This window comes from Dromaius novaehollandiae, chromosome 3 (assembly GCF_036370855.1).
Source record: "Dromaius novaehollandiae isolate bDroNov1 chromosome 3, bDroNov1.hap1, whole genome shotgun sequence".
Taxonomy (NCBI): domain Eukaryota; kingdom Metazoa; phylum Chordata; class Aves; order Casuariiformes; family Dromaiidae; genus Dromaius; species Dromaius novaehollandiae.
In genome coordinates, this window is record NC_088100.1 from 97390280 (window position 1) to 97406200 (window position 15921).

Sequence of the window (15921 nt, forward strand, 5' to 3'; positions counted from 1 at the left end):
CAAAAATCAAGGAATACCCAAAAGGGCATATTTATTTCCTGGTTTCCATCCAGAGAAAAATGGGCCCATGGTGGACAAAAACTGACTTCTTAATGGGTAGCACTGTACACTGGGTGCGAGGATACTGTGAGAAGTGGTGCCACATAATGCGTTGACAGTAGGAGGCCCTCCTGTTCGTAAGGGGCCAGACCCAGCCTTTGCCAGGAGCCAGGCACCTGGGGCGTTTGCTCAGCGTCATGATGAGAGACTTCATTCAGCTGGAGCAAGTGCAGAAGAAAAAAGCCTGTTTTCCTCAGCTGGCTGGGGGAGGGCTTGTTTTTGTTGTGAGGCCTAGAGGGGTAGCTCCTTTTTGAAGGCAAGAAGAGGCCGTAAAGAGTTGAGACTCAGAGCAAAGCATGTTGTTAGAAGGTGAGTAGCTGTGAGCTTGGGTAGTGCATGTGTGCTGTGCACAAGGGATGAGGCAGAGGGCCTGTGCTGTGATAATGTGCCAAGAGGGGCTGTCTCTGCAGCAGGGAGGCAGCCAGCTTCAGGTGTTTGCCCAGAGAGGCTGTCCTGGTGCAGGCAGCCTGGGTCAGTGCTCTGCAAGTGTTTGTGCTGCTTGGCATTAAGGGTTGGAGAGAAATAAGGGAGCTGGGGAAGGACTAGAAAAGGAGAAATCTGAGAGGAAGTTGGGGAGATATGGAAAGTGAAGCAATGGTTACAGGCCAGGAGGCTCAGGGGGAAGGGCAAGCGTTTAGGAACTGGGGAGAGATTGAAGAAGGACCAAGCTGTGGAAATGTATTTTCTGGCAGTTACTCAGGCTTGTACTTAGGTCAATGAAAAATTTAAAGTAGTGAGCCTTGTGTGTGTGTGTTAAGTACATTTTGAATTTGGGGGATCTGGTGGCAGTGGCACTTTCTGCACTGGTTAAGGTTGCTAAAGTGTTTTTAATTCTATATTTGCTCCTTCTCTGGCACTTACAATTGTTTATAACTTTTTGAAACTCAACATGCTGAGCTGGACTCTTCCAGGTGGTTTCCTTTTGAAATCACCTTCATGCATGTAGACTCGAGGAAAGCCATTTCAGCCTATTTAATTCAGGAGTGGCTGTTATTTCCTTGTTCTGGTTGTAAATGTGTCAGAAATGCTTTCTAACCAACACAGTTGCCTTGCAAGGTGCAAGGATCCTCCTTCCTGAGGCTTCTAAGACTGAACACTTCACACGGATGCAAAGTTTACTTTTTTTGATTTTAATCATTTCTTAAAGTAGCTCTAAAAATTCAGGATGCTTTTTTTGTGAAATTTTACATGCGTGCTGTAGCTATGTCAGAGTGTGTTCCCAGAGAGGGCTGAAGTCTTATGTTTCTGCTTAGATGCATGAAATAAATAATAGGGCCTTAATACTATGAGTTAAGCAGGGCACAGTCAAAGGAAAGTGTGTATTAAATTCATCACCCTTGCTCTCTGCTGAATTTGTGCAACCACTCTGGAAGTGTTACCAAGTTTCACTAAGCTCAAGATTAGACTCAAAGTCTAACCAATGGTTGCTGGTCTGAGGCATTGATGTATGTATGGGGGATTTGTTTTGGTTTTGTTTGTGCTGTTTCCTGCTGCCAGTAATGTAGCTCGGAGGAGGGAAGGCAGAAGGAAGGAGATGCTGGAGTAAACAGCATCAGCTGCCCAGCACAGCGTGGGACTTGGGCACCTTGTAGGTGGAGGTGTGCTGTGAAACAAATGCCAGCGACTGGGCATGTCTGGTGACACCGAGTTTCTGGAAGAAATATGTCAGGAACTGGGTAGTAAAGCTTGCTGAGGCTACGTATAGAGACCAGAAACTTTTTGGCAAGATCGGGGGAAATGACATGCTTTTTTGACTGCTCAGCCTGGCATAGAGCAGAATAAAGAGCAGTTGTTGAAAATCTGGGACTGTGTTAATAAAGAGGGATTGGTAGGACGGGGACATGTTATGCTGTTTGTCATTAGCAGAGACCTTTCTGGTAGTGCTGTATCCATACGGCTCCTGGTGTTCCTCAGGCAAGAAAAGCTTTCTGCAAAGTTTTGTGGCTGAGACTTGCTCAGGAAACACAGAACTAGTTCTTAAAGGCAATAAATGTGCTGCCTCTTAGTTCGAGAGTTGAACACGTATGGTAGCTTTGGAGTCCTGCATGTGACGGTCTCATCTGCTGGCTGGCCTTAGCAATGCATGTGCTCACGCCACCGTACTATGCAAGTGTGGTGTCTAGCTGTTAAGAGAGGGAAAAACCCCATCTTGACTCAGCTGTTGCTTTACATCTGTCTTGGGCGGTGCTGCTTTCTCGGCAGATGAGAAGAGGGCCTGCATCAGGCCTGGTGCCTGCGTAATGCTGAAAGGAGGGGAGCCGAAGCAGCTGGAGGTGGCAGCTGTGGTGTGCTCTTGCCCTCGGGTCGCCTTCCGGAGGGCGAGCTGCCGCTGCGAGCAGGGCAGTTCACAGCAGTCACCACCCCGTGCAGGGAGCCCGGCGAACAAGATATGGTGTAACAGAAATAGGAGAACTGTGAGAAACAAAGGCAACTGGGGGAAAAACTACTTTTCCTTTTTCCCTGTGAAGTTCCTCGTGGCTCCTGTGGTGCTTTCCGCCTCGCTAGGAGGGAGGGTGGGTACCCCCGACACACCCAGGGGAAAACTAATTCCGTGTTGTTTGTTTTTGTAATGGAAAGTTATCGTCAGAAAGAGGGCGGAGCTGCCTCGAAGGAGGTAAAGACGAATGGGGAAGTGCAGGGGTGGGAGAGACACCCTTATCAGGCATGATAAATCTCCCTTTGATTGAGACACATCAAAGCAGAAAGCTGTAATACCTTCTGGTATTTATTGCTACAGGAAGGCTTCAAGCTATCACCAAAGTGTTGTGTCCACCCGGGGGAGACCTCCATGTTAGGGGGGACTGGTAAACGTTTGAGTGCCCATGCTACCTGTCCATGGGCTGAGCATCACCTTGTGAGCAGTATCCATGTGAATTCTTTGTAGTGACACTGTAGGCTCTGCTAATCAGTAACTAGCTAAGGATCTGAGATAAAATAGTGATTTACTGCACTTACACACATGGGAATCATTTTAAATATTGGCAATAATGTGATCTAGTGGGTATCAACTAATTTTGCCAGTGGCCTGCTTGTAATCTGTGCAGCACAGGCCTCTGGAGGGGTGAGGGAGGAGATTGCTGTTGGGGACTGCATGCTTCCTAGCTTGCCTGTAGTTCTGTGGAGATATTAAGGAAGCGCAACTTCTATTTTAGTCCCCCTCTGTGCCCTGTTGCACCCCCATTCTCTGTTAGCCATTCCAGCTGTTACCTAGTTAATCTGTAAACGTCGGGGGGAAGGACCCTGCAGTTTTACAGTGCCCAGCACAGATGAAATCCACTCTCAGATCAGACTTTGGACTCTCTTGCCATCTGAATAATCGAAAGGTTGTTGCTGCTGCAGAGATTGGATGAAACTCAGATCTTAAGATAGAGGAGAGCTTAGGTGGCTGTCTGTTTCTGTGTTGTGAGCATTACAGAGGTAATGTGCAAGTTGCCTGATACCACGTTTTTGTAGATCTCTGTATGGGATAGCTTGCTCTGTACTCCCTCTAAGTGACTGCAATAAAGTGCATGTTGAGGAGTCTGATTATACACAGGTGCCCTTTTGGGCAGATGAATTATGTGCAACTTACTAGTTTGAGAAGGTGCAAAGAGTTCTTGCTTGTCTTACTGTACTGTGTCAGACTTGCCAGAGTTGCTGCTAGCACAAGTCTGTTGGGAAGACCTTCTCCCCCCCCCCCGGCTCTAGTGCAGAAAGGACCTAAAGGGGTTTTGAGAGGCATTTGGAAATAGTGGTTCAGGAAAGGAAGTTAATTCCTAAGTAAAACAATCATTCTCTGAACGCTGTAGCAGACCTGCTCCTTTGCTCGCTTTCTGTAGTGGTCATCAGGCGCAGATTCACTGCGCTCAGCAGAGTGTTATCACCACAAAGCCAGTAGGAGTGGAAAGGAGCCCCAGAAGTACATTTTCTGCCTACTGCTTGTTGTGTTATCCCAAGTAGGGGAGAAAGCCAGCCCAGCAGGCAGCTATCACTCCTGGTATTTATCCATGGGCTTGGTTTAGCTCTCTGAGAAAGGGTCAAAGACCCTGATCCTGGAGCCCTTGTGCCCCCCGCCCCATTTGCTCCAGTGTGGAGAAGTCAGTGGCTTATGTGCTCATGCCCTACAACTAACGCTTCGGCTAGCGTCCGCTGAAGACAATTCTTGACTTGTGTCAGCTGAAGGGCTGGCCTTTGCTCTCAAATTGCCTTTTCTGTAAGTGGATCTGTGGTGCCTGGTTTAATGAGTTGCTGTGAGAAGCAGTTACATTGTCTTCTCTTTCTTTCCTGACTGGATGGGAAAGGCTGATGAATAACTCAACTAGCAACTTCATTTGTAATTTTTGCTGCCACCAATTATGTTTCTGCTGGTGTAACCCTGGGGTTCCCCCTCTGAGTAGGTGACTTTGCTGTTCCCTCTTCTCCCTTTAAAAGAGAAACAGTGTGATATTGGCATTCCCACCTTGTAGTGCAAAATGCATTCTTTCATGGATTTAAAAAAAACAGGTATCTATATAAAATGGTAGCACTCAGTAGAAATCAACAGATATCACTCCCTGTAAACTTGGTGTATTCAACCTCCTTCTTGTGTTGCTGGTCATCTAAATGTGGCTGCCATTGTACTGATGCGGCTGCCTTCAAGGTAGCAGTTATAGGTGCTTTAGCACCTTTATAGGTGCTTTCAAATATTTATCTGCACAAGGATAATGGGATAGCTGTGTTTCCTTTTGTTGTCAGAGTTTCAGAAAGGATTTTAATCTCCTCTGTTCCTTGTGCTTACTGAGTGCTGACAAGAGTCGCTTGATCCTGCTGGCGTAGGACCACCTCTTCTTCCCCTCAACCCCAAGCAGTGGTATATGCTGCCTTCCCAGATTGGGTGGGCTACCAGGAAAGTACCTATGTTTTGGAGATGTGGCTGAATCTGGTTTTCTGGGCCGTAAGCTGCAACCACCGAGATTTGATTTGGAGGTGGAAGGGGTATCCTGCTCTTTCTCCTGTCTCTCTCTTTATTCTCCTTTTAATTGTTGAGAAACTGAGTAAAGCTGGAGCACATACGGTTTTGATGTCCGCATGAGATGTGGGTGACCAGTACATCCCAGAACTGAGTATCTGTTTCACTCTTGCAAACATGGCCATTAACATGGGCATGTCTTAGGATGTTATGTTCTTGACTGCAGAAGGGTTGCACTTCATAGGCTCTAAGCACTGAGAACAGAAGCTGCAGAAGGGTCTCAAATGAATCATTCAAAATCTGGGATTTCTAAAGCTGCCACAGGTCTAGTGTGCAGCTCAGTTGTAAGTCAGCTCTGAGATGATACTGTTTACAACAGGGCTGTCCACAGGGGACTACTTTAACATGCTGTCTGCTCTTTACTATTCAGCACTTCAAATTTCCTCCAACTGGAAGGGCTTTTCTTCCTTTGCAGTAGCTCTGACTGGACATTAAGAATTTTACTCTGTCTTTGGAAATACCCTGGATCCCAAGCAACACATTGCACAGCACCAACAGGAGTGTCAGTGTGTTTTGCTTTTGCCTTTGCCTTAGGCAAAGGTGTTACAGGCATGTGGCAACAAAGATAAGGATCATCTGGGGTTACCTGCTGCCTCCCCAAGTGCCCACGTAGGCTGTTATAAGGTTGTCGTGTAAAAAGTAGTTTAGTGATTATTGTGAAACTAGAGGGAGAGCCAGCGCTGAACAAAACCGCTTCAAGAGTATGATGAACTTCCTCTTTACTTCTGAAACTCTGCCCGGCATGTCTCTTTCCCTTTTGAAATGTGCACATGCAGCTGTGATGCTGGTGCCCTGGGGACAGGGAGAGAGGAGGACAGCAGCATGTGCTACTATGGCATGTGAGGGACCACACCTGTACCCGCATTTCCTTGGTGCCTGTGGGAGGAAGGATACAAACTCCTGCCTGACTCTCTCCCTATATCTGGACTGGCCATTTCACAGCTGTTGCTCTTGCTTTATTCAATGTCTCTTACCCCTGCTCTGTGCAGGAAAGTGGTTCATCTCCCTTGAGCCTAAATATAAAGTGAAATTCATCTCCTCTTCCTGTGTTATAGGAAAAAAAACAATGCAAATGAAAGGGCCCTTTAACTACAGGAGTGATTGTGAACTCTCCACAGTGTAATCCTTGCTTGAGCGCGTTGCTGACCTCTTGAGCCCGATGATACAACTTTTAGCAGTGAGGTGAGAAGTCCCCCTGTGCTCACAGATTGGCCCTTCTTTCCAGGCCCAATCTTGCATATACTTGTGGGTTATATTTACATTATGGCTTACAGTGGTAAATTATGGCCTGGTAGCTGGAAGAGAAAAATAGTTCCTGTGTAACATGGCTGAGAAGTCAGCTTGGGACTGTCTGATTAATCCAGTTTCTGATATGCTGATGGTCTTAAGCTTTGCCCTACTAACTGATTGATAGAATAGTTGAGTTGATAGCTACCTAGATGTTATCTAGTCATGTTTAAGACAGATTTTTATTTTATCTTCTTTAAAGCAGGGTTCTTCATTAGTATGCGCGCACATAGCAAGTTGTCAGTGGAACACCTAATGCTTACTATATAAACACAGATTGCTTCACTCCATGTGGGAGGAGCAGTCACAAAACAGCATCATATTGACTCCTGCTGCACGCTTGTTCCACGCACAGACTACTTGGTATGCACAGATACCTCTTCTGCAGTGAGAAGGCTTGGATTCACCCGGGTCAAGATTACTTGCTTAGCATTGCAAAAGCACTAAGAGCGTATACCACTGATAACCTTCTGTTCAGTTTGATCATCAGCTACATATGTGATCCTAGCAGAGATCACTTGGAAAGGTGTGTTTATGACTTTGCACTTAGCATATATGGATATGCCTGGCAGTTTCACAAACATGTCCTTGGTTAAAGTCTGTTGCTAAGCGATAGTTTAAGATAAGGAATGCATACAAATCCTTGAAGGCTTAATTTTCAAGGCTTTAGACACTCTTAGGAGAGAGGTATAGAATAGAGAGGTCCTGCTTTTGTCTGGAGCACCCAAAAGGAATTTTAAGCTTTGTTAGTCTGGGAACAGCATCATATTTGTAAGAATCTGCAATATATTCCTCCTCCTATATCCAGCCAGCTATAGTGCACAGCAGAATATGCAGCTTGGATGAGTTTCCAGCTGTACTTACCCATCGGAGGGGATAAGGTACACAGAAAGGGCAACTCCTTCTACCTGCGGCTCTAGCTGCGGCAGACTTCTGCGTGTGGAGATGAAGTGGAGGGAGCTAGAGCCCCTTGTTTCTTATCTCTCATGGTGCGTCTGTGTATGCACTCCATGTGGCCATCATAGTTGGAGGCCGCCTCAGTGGTATTTCTGTAATCTGCGTTGCTTTGTGATCTTTGGTTACTAATTCACTTTGCAAGAAAATGGGAACCCTGCAACATGGTTCCATATTGCTTACATCTCATGGATCAGGTCTCAAGATTGGACTGATTTCATCTAAAAATGAACCTGTTTCAGCATTCTCCACCTGCCCCACAGCCTTAAGTCAACTAGTTTGCAATTGTGCCTCCTGAGCAATTTTCTCTACTTTATGGTCTGTCTGCAGTGATTGCAAGCAATGATATTGGGCAGAAGAGGAGCTGCATCTTTGCTTTTCAATAGGATCCTCATGGAAAACCTTCTTGTCTTCTGTTCTCCCTGTTTCCCTGGGGTGTGTGAGGGAAAAGCTACTAGCTGTGTGAACTTGGCAGCAGCAGTAGACTTGAACTGAATTGACCCATAGGATGCAAATGGAGTCATGAAGTATATGTGGCAGCGTGATGCATATTAAAGTGATTTGGAGGGTAATGTTTCCCTGACTGTATTCTTAGTAACTGACAGAAGTGATCTTCCCACCTGAGTTGTAAGCAAGTTATAACGCCCACCAAAGAGACTTTCAGAAGCCGAAGGTAGCCCTGGCTCCAGGATACCTCAAAGCGTGGATTTAGTTGAGGCCCATTCCCACTCTGCACTGGCTATTTGCATTCTTTGCTCCTCTGCCTCTTCAGTCCTTACGAAGGCTGTTTCCTGTTCAGATCTCAGTGGCATGTATAAAAACATGCCCAAGAAATGACTGTGTTCCCTTGGGAATAAGGAAGGACCAGCTAGCTAAAATGAGAGGAGAAAGTTTTATATCCATGTAGTTACTAACCCTTTATTTGGAAAAACAGAACTGTTTGTCTGGTCGTTCTTGGAGCTTTGGCTTAATATCAAAATGACCTTCATGCAAACCTTCTCCAGTTTCTTCCTAGAGGAGAAGATAAAAGTTTTCTTGCTATCCACTCTTGCTTCAGAACAGAGACTTAAAATTGGGCTGCAACTGTCCTCTCTAGCAAGGCCACAAATGAAGAAACTGAATTTTATTTCTCAAAGTTAACTCCTTAGTCTGCAGGATGGGTCACGATAAAACTCTAGCTTGTGAGAGTCTAGTGAGCTTCCCTGGGGTATGTCCTAAAACAGGCTAGGGGACTTCCTTCTCACCTGCTACTTCTAGGTCTCAGACCTTCAAGGCTTTGGCTGTGGAGTCTCCTCCTCTTTCCCTCCATCCCCAAACTCTAATACTGCAGGTGTGTGGGATGAGGGGGGGAAACTCAAGGAAAGGAAGCTCTTTTCTCTTGGTCTATCTACATGATCCCTCCCTAGCCTGCTGCCAGACACCTGTGACACTTGAGTAATATCCTTTCCTGTCTCTGGCCTTGCTTTGCCAACTTCCCTTTCACAGAACAGTTAGTCGGGAGAGATGGCAGGAGATGGTCCAGTCTGACCCCCTGCTCAGAGCAGGGGCAGCTACAGTAGGTTGCTCAGGGCATTGCCCAGCTGGGTTTTGGATATCTCCAAAGATGAAGACTTCACAGCTGTTCTGGGTGACCTATTCTAATGCTTAACCACCTTCACTGTAAAAAAAGAAAAAAAACAAAAAAAACAAAAAAACCTTTTCTTATGTTTAATGGGATTTCTTGTACTGCATTGCCATCACCAACAAACCCTCCTCCATCTAGGCCATGCCAGGAGCTCCTTTATTTTGGTGTATGCCCAGAACGGGAGGCATTGCCTGCCTTCATGTGCCATTTCTTAAATGCTGCATTCTTTCTCATGTCAATTAGCCGCTCTTGCCCTCCAAGGAGAAGGAAGTGGCAATATCTCCTCTTGGCTCTTAAAATGTTAAAATGTCTGTTCACATACCTCTTATTTTAATAGGCATGTGAGGTCATACGTGCAAAACCAAATCTGAAACACAGGCCCATCTACCCAATGCATATTTTACAATCTCTGGTCACAGTGCTCTAGGCCACCTTTGAGCTTTCCTGCCAATATAAATGAAGTCATCTTGAGATCATGCCCTATCTCTTCTGTAGCTTACTTTTTAACCTGATAGGAGTACTATTATCGTATGGCCCCTAAAGCCTAAAAAAAATGCCTGGGCTGCTGTTAACAAACCTAGCAAGAGCTTTCCCATATACCCTCCTGGAAGTGTTTGGTCATGGAAGTTATTTTTGTTATACCTGATTCCACTAAATACATCTCCAATTTTCCTGTTTTTCCATCAAATGTTATGTGCTAAGGAGCCTAGAATAACAGCTGCTGCCACTCATGTTAACTGAGAGGAGCACAAGACACTGAAGTGTCTAGTTTCTCATCACTTACAGGTTGGATAAAAGTATCTGTTATACTGACTAGTCCATCAAATATGAATGATGCAGATAGAGTGGCTGTTTACATAGTGATCTATTTTAGTTAAATTGAAAACACAGGGGAGCGTTTCAGCTTTGTGGACAGAAAACACTGGAAACGTTTTTTGTTTTGTGATCTTTTCTGTTTGCCAGTGACAATTAGTTCTCAGGGGTGTATGGTCTGCAGCTGTGAGAGGATGAGTTCTGTTCCTTTAGGAGGAAAATCCAAATATTTTTAGTTATCCAACCAAATCTCATGAAGTTGAGGATGAGGTGTTTGCCTCCCTTTATCGTTCTAATTTTACCTTAATACTCAAGTCTTTTGTATAGTGTTAACATAAGCACTTACAAAGCTAGTCCCTCTAGAGGATGACAGCAATTGTTTTGCTTAATGTTTAATGTCTTCCTCTCCCTCTGGACTCTGTGCCAGGGTGTATTGTAATGAACAAGCTCTGGAAGAATATTATAGCCTCACTTCATCTATTAGGACGCTTTACACAAATTTATTTTGCACCACCATAAATTATACAAACACAAATGAAAGATACATACGCAGTAACTGCACCCAGAGAGCGTTGTCGTAGCAAACTCATTAGCAGAATGAATTACTCTGTAGAAAATCACTTAACCTTTGTAGATTTCCTGGTACTGTGTTTATTAATGCTGTTGCTTTGTTTTGAAGTAATATCTCTGTGTTATCTAAAAACATGCTCCAGATTTGAGAATTAATGTGCAGCATTAAGGTTTCCACTGAACGTACTAATTATGTGGAAGGCAAAAAGTGAGCTCTCTTGATGCTCTCACACATCTGCCTGTAAAAGAGTAATGGTGTGTCCTATGTGCAAAGACTTTTAAAACCAGAACCAAATGATGTAGGGTGGAACTCTTGCTGAAAAAGAAGTGCTTTGGTTTCAGTGGGCAAATGTTGATTGCAAGTGGAAAGCTTCAATGAATAGGCTTTATCAAGATTTGCCAATAGGATTAACATTTTGCCATGGAAACTTTCTCCAACAGTAAATTGAGATGAGGAAAATGAGAAGAGTAACTTTTCTGGCAAAAGGTCTTCTTTGGTTGGGAAACCAGTGCTCAAGATGCACATGTTCCTGTCCGGAAGACTGCTAGCAGGAATATGGCAACTCTAGTAGCTTTGCAAGTAGTGGAAACAGGATGCATCAGGAATAGCACTCTCAGTACAGAGTAACCCACATATAAATGGACTACCACAGGAAGTTATGTGTTTATAGACCTAAACTGATTGATATTTTCCTTGCTGCAACATCTGAAGCTTATATATAATATATATATATTTTTACAATAACAGTTCTAAAGCTAGTGATTAATGATTAATGTTTTGAAGGGACCTTGTTAACCTGATTTTTGACTTATTCTGTGGCAAGATTATGGCCTATGTTGATTATTGGAAGAGCTGTGATCTTGGTATCTGAGGAGAAGATATTGCAGGTAGAAACTATTGTGATTCAATTGCCATCATGCTGCTGAATGCTTAGCATGGAGGTATGGGGCTGGGAAATGAAGGCAATGGAAAAAATTGGTTCAGTAGATTTGAAGTCCATAGACTTACTTCAGGGGTGCACTAGTCAAAACAAAAGCGGGCAGTGATTCTGGTAAGCACTGGAACAGACTGGTGTTCCCCCCAGCTGTTGTATTCAGGGTCTGTGGGGTTTAATTCCGCTTTCCTGATGCATTGAGCTCTTTCTGCTTTTATTGGAAAAGTAGATGCCATTGCTACCCAGGTTTGATTCTGCATCATTCTTGTATCTTATATAGCTGTACTTATGACTAGAGAGTGAAGGTTATTGATTCCCACTGATATATTGTTATTAATATTAAGGCGCTGTTAATACAAATGGCATGAAGTTTTGGCTTTGAGAGGAAAGTTTCAGTAAAAGGCTATTTGGAATAATTAAACCTAAAACACAAGCCTTGTCCTCCTGAAATGAAACAACAAGCAAAATTAACTTGACTGAAATTCCAGCCTTCTTACAGCTCTGAAGCGTTGGAGCTGGTTGAAAAGGCTGGAATCTGGGTTGTGTTGATTTTGAAGCCTAGTATGTCCTAGGCATCAGCATATATCAGTTTTGTAATTAGTTAACTGTAGAGGAAGCAGGGAAGAAGGGGGGGGGGGACAAACCCAGTTTTTCCTGCTTCTGTGCTTCGGCATCATCTGCTCTTTTATCCATGATTTCTCTGTTTTGTGAATTTGGTATGGCATTCTTGCAGGCTTGGGAAAGCAAGATTGGGCATGGAAGGTGTTACAGGTACTACCAATAAGGTAAGCAGAAGATCTGGAAGGGGATGGAAATCAAGATGATGGAGGAAAGATCAAAATTCCTGTAACCTCTGTGCCCTGGTGTTTCATCTTCAGCATATAAAAAGGATGCAGCTTGTAAGAAACTGCTAATTTAGGGAGGTTATGGATCAACAGACTTTAGTCTCCTGTGAATTATGTGAACTTTCTTATTTATTGCTGGAGGTTATAACAGGTTAACCCTGCGTGTCAGGATCATAAGATTTCTCAGGAGCAACATGAAGTGTTTCATGTATGGGCTTGAACAACTGAAGTACAGAGTTTGTAAAATTCCCTGTCCAACAGCTGTAATTTGCAAAGACAAATGAAGCAAGATAAATTATTTCTGGTGGAGACTTACAGGAGGAACATATATTGTACCTATGTAGATTCTTCTTTTATAAGGGGGGAAAAAAAGAGAAGATGATTGTAGTAGATTAGAGGCAAGTGATCTTTTACTACTTCCTCATCATATGGCATGTAATAATCTATCAGAAAAATATATGACTTTTAGAGCTGTTCTTTTCAGTGAAACCAAAACAAACTTTTTTGTCCTATAGCTAGAGTACAATGATTTGTAAGTTGAAACTAAAGCATAACTCTGTATATCTCATCAGCATTCTCCAATCACAAATGAGTATTTCCTAACAACAGTAGTGGAATTCAGTTCTTGAACAGAAACAGTTCCCAGATACTAAGCATCTCTAGATCTTAGTTTTTGCATAATGAAGTAATGGACCCCATTATATGTTGATTGAATCTTTCTATTTTTATAGTAGGCTGGTACCAACCTTTTTCTTTCACGTGGGATGATTGGAAGCATAGCTGCTTAGTTAGCACTCTGATATTCTTGGTACAGTTATCGTGAGTGTAAATGTGCATGCAAGGATTTGAAAAACTGGATAAGCTATCAACCCAATTGATTAAATGTTTGGTGAGCTGAAAGTTGAAGAAATTGTACAACCTTAAGACAGTTGTTTTTGCCTAATTCAGTAGTGAAGTGTGGATCTAATTCAACAGCAGATGGTGGTCCCTAAAAGTGGTTCCTATAATTGTTCTTTTGCAAAACGTGTGTGCTCTTTGCTTTTACAGATGTTTGGGTTTTTTGTTCTTTTTTCTTAAAGCTCTTCAATGCACAAATGCATGCACATGTGCACACGCTCATCTTCCACCTCACTCTCTCAAATACAGTCATCTCTGTGCATGATTGACCTATGTGATCACCATGGTTTCCAATTCAATTTAGGTCCCTGAAGAGGACTTTTAATTAAGAAGCTCTAATAGAATCTAAGAGAAAACGTCTAAGTCGCTGGTCTTCAACCTGTGATCTACAGATCCCTGGGGTGTCTATGGCTAGCTCATAGGGCACCCTAAGCATGTCCTGTCCGGAAAGGTATATCTCATGCAGCAACCTGTATTGGTACCTCTTATGGATCCATGCATCCACCAGAAAATTCCTACAAAAAGTTGAGAAACTCCGATAGTCTGCCATTAAGCAGTGGGTAACAAGGCAGAGTAGTGAGCTGCAAGTTGGACCACATCTAGAGAAGTGTCTACGTGTGAAGCGATAGCTACAGTCTGCGTCAAGGTGCTCAGCCCAGCTCTGAGCTCGCTCCAGTCCGCCTGCGGCACGGTGGAGCTCGGTGGGTGCTGGGAATTTGTAGCTGCTGCCACAAGACTTAGCTGGTGCTTTGCTGTATATTCAAGTGCACTTGCTTGTGTAGCAGCTGTAACATTCAAATATTTAAGAACTCATTTTTACCCAGTGTGTATCTGAGCCAGTTGCAGGACTTCATCACTGCTGCCCGAACTGTAGAAGTGTACGCAGGTGGGATTTTCAGAAGTACTTGATATTGGTCTGATATTTATTTGGGTGGGAACAAGCCCTGTGTGCATGTGCGCACATGTAGGGTAGTTTATGCTGATGTTTACTCAGTAGCTCTTGCTAATCTCCAAGAAACGAGTTGTGACTGCTGGACCAAGGATGCAGTGTTTTGTGATGTGATGCAGAAGCACTCAAGAAGGCTTCCACACCAGGAGCTCCAGCATTAGCCACATATAAGAACAAAAAGTAGGACGGGAAAATACTTCTTAAACCCTTTTACGTATGCTAGTTGCTGAAAAGCAAACTTATAGAAAACTGGAGCCATGTAAAAATTTGAGATAACTTTGAGAAGTTCTTGGCAGGAAGACAAAATGGAAAATTTAAACGTTCTGTGTAGATTGTTTCAGGTTTAAACATCTTGAATTTTTGTTTCAAAATGCTCTCCCTTCTGCCAATTCTCTAAAAACTTCTGGTCACACAAATCTGAGTTATTGAAGATACTATTGAGGATTTCTGTCAGACAGAACAATATTTTATTTAGTTGGAAGTTTCTTTTTAAGCTCTTTATTTAATTGAAAATCTCCAAAGTTTTCCTTTGGAATGCAACTCGACACAAATTATTATTTTTCTTTAATTTTGTTAGCTTTTTCTTAGCTGTTTGAACAGAAAACTCTTTGCAAGTACAGAAGAGGGGATGGTGGGAAATTTGAGAACAGAAGAATTTTAAAAAAATAAAGGCTTCAGTTGTGGTACAGTCAGCCCCTTGTTACAGTGTCATTCAAAGTCCAGACCTGGGCTTTGGGTCCTGGGTAACTGTACCCACGTAGATCCATCGGTGTGAGTCTAACATGGACTACCTGGATGGCTTTACAGGGGAAGAAGTCATATATACTGCATTAATGTAATAAGTGAGTGGGAACTTACCTTAGCTCCCCTCTGCAGAAGAAACCTGAAAAATGCAGAGCACAAACCCCTTGTGGGGTTTGAAGGACTTTTCTGCTAGAACATAGTAGGCAAGGGAGGAAGGCAGTATTGCCCTGGGGCTGGAGGAAAGAGCAAGGATCGAGTAATAGCAATTTAACCAGTTCTGCACAAAAAAAAGAGGGGAGACCTCTCCTTTCAGTTCCTGACAGACTTGATTTTTCTGTGCAATGAAAATGGGGATGAAATGCCTCCCTTGCCACCCTTTTAAAAACACTTCAATATCCTCCAAGGAGACACAAGAGCAGCATCATTATAACTGGGAAATGAATTGCTTTCTGGATTTAGCGGCTTCCTGTTTTGGAAACACAAGATATCGTCTCAAATTTCTATTTGTTGTCAGCCTAGGAGAAGAGACTCTAAGGCTGCAAATCCGCTTGTGAGGCAGTGGCTCATTTGCTAATTGTCTCTGCCAGACAATGCCATTTACACTGATCACAAAATCACCTCTAACCTGTACTGACCAGCTAATCATTATATCCTTGATCTTCCATCCTTCTGAAACACTACCCGTTATTGCAGATGTAGAGAGCATATGTGAGCTTCTCACTGGACAATAGAATACATGCTTGTTACTGATTAATTTATAAACATACTAGTTTCCAAACCTAATTATGATATCGTAAGCAACTGCATTATAAAAAAGATGTCTGACTTGTCATACATAATGTAATGAATCTTTTGCTTCAAGGACTGTGGTGTCCTTTGAAAGTCAATGAGAGCTGGGCGCAGGACTGGCATCTGTCTTAAATACACTGTGAAAGTGTGTGGTCCCAGCACTGTCATGCTGAATTTGGCTCTCTGGCTGTGGTGCAGGGTGGTGTCAGTATAAGGTTCAGACAGGCTTTTGCAGCCAGGAGTCTGCTGAGGGGCTGCTTTACATTTGCTGTTACTGTCCCAGTCTTTTTATTTATTTATTTATTTTGCATGTTTCTGTCAGCAATGCTGGTAAAGCTGGGCTTTGCCTCTGTGAGAGCTTTTCAGTAAGGAAAATATTTTTTCCCATTTTGCAACTTTGTGATTGCTCTTTTGCTTCTTTAGGACAG